Here is a 1,783-nt window from a genome sequence, read left to right on the forward strand (position 1 = left end):
ATGTTTAAAAAGTACCTTTCAAAAGTTATACCTGCTTTTGCCTACTTTGTGTTTGTGTATTGCTTTCTTTCTCGGATGGAACACACTACCACTGAACTTGGTGAAGCTGTGGCCCTTTCAAAATGACAAGTAATAATTTTGGTAGCTGTCCTTCATTGTTTGGCAAATGGCCCTTAAGTAAATGACAGTGAAATATATTTTGGTTTGGTTACCGGACTTTCAAGTAAGAGCCTTTCAGCCAGGAAAATCTCTGCAGAAGCTTCCTATATTTCCACAAAAATGTCAAACTCAAAATGATGTCTTCCAAATATTTTATTTAAATTTTTATATTATTATTCATATGCAAAAATGTGATAAAAAAACGTACAGCATTGCAAAGTCTTTTACCAAAAAATATCTGCACCTGGCTCCAATTCAAGTTAATCAGCAGGGTGGCTGACACATTACCCAGTGCATATCAGTATAGATTTTCAGCTTGACATTTTTTTTCCATTAAGAACAGGTGCGTTTTAAAAGTGTTTGTAGCAAATTCAAATTCACTTCAAATCAAGAAAAATAATGAAAAACCAACCGATGTGCACTTCATAAAACAAAAAAAGTTAAAGTTGATCAAAAATAAAATAAAAATATTAGTGGTTAAAAAAAATAGTGAAAGGACAGAAAATATGTTTTAAGAAGAAATTTCAAAGTTGTTATAGAGTTGAGGGGCCAAACATTCAGTCTCTGATAGTTGGTAGATGAGGCTTTGGGACCACTAACAAGGCCATACCAGAAGATCTCAGGCTCCTGCCAGGCTCATATGGAGTCAGCATAGGAGAAAAAGAGGCTGACTCCTGGAGGCAGGAGGCTGACCTTCTAGTGCTTTAAAATCCAGCAGTACAACTTTGAAATCAATTCTAAAACCTTCAAGTATGCAGTGAAGAGGTGTAAGGACTGATAAAATGTGGCTGTCCCTTTTGCTAAGTGTTAAGCACCTGGCAGCATTTTGAATTAACTGTAGTCAGTATATGTTATGATAACTGATGCACAGTCCATTATAGCAATCAAGTCTGGAAGAAATAACAGCATGGATGACTAAATTTTGATATCTGTCCAATCTGAATTAAACTAAATTGGGAGACTCTTTGCAGACATTTTTTTCAACATTCAGACTAAAATAAAAATTAATAGTGTTCCTAGTATTGGGGGTGGAAGGTGTATTTATGATTATTTTCGTTTTAGAGTCAGAGAAAGGTTTTGGCCATCCAAATTCTTCACTCTTCAGACAAGACAACACTTACGTATGAGACATCAGTAGTGCCAAGTTTTAATGAAACGGAAAGTTGTGTACCATCTGCATACAAGGTAAAATCCTTGCCATGTTTCTGAAGGATTTGAAGTTAGACTAAATGGGCAGACTTACACTGCTAGAGAATCTATAGGTAAACAATAACTGGTCAAGATTTTATACTGTGTATGATTTCGTGAGTGTGAGAGAGACAGTCAAATCCATCCTCCAAAAAATGTGAAATACCCTGCTCAGCTCGTCATCAGTCAGTCATTTATCTTTTATTTGTATAGCATCTTGCATGCAGTACAGTTTAACGTTCTTTACAGATGAGTGACAAGCCAATAATAGAACTGAATACAAACCAGCATTATGTCTGTGAAGGTTCTCAGTCATCCAGGTCATCGTAGTCAAAGGAGTCACTTACATATCACCGCCTTTACCCAAGGGATGCCATACCCTGCATCTATGGACTTCCTAAGATCCACAAGGAAGCTGTCCCACTCAGACCCATAG

The sequence above is a fragment of the Haplochromis burtoni genome, unplaced genomic scaffold (assembly GCF_018398535.1).
Source record: "Haplochromis burtoni strain Fernald_Lab_line unplaced genomic scaffold, NCSU_Asbu1 Contig_449, whole genome shotgun sequence".
Classification (NCBI taxonomy): domain Eukaryota; kingdom Metazoa; phylum Chordata; class Actinopteri; order Cichliformes; family Cichlidae; genus Haplochromis; species Haplochromis burtoni.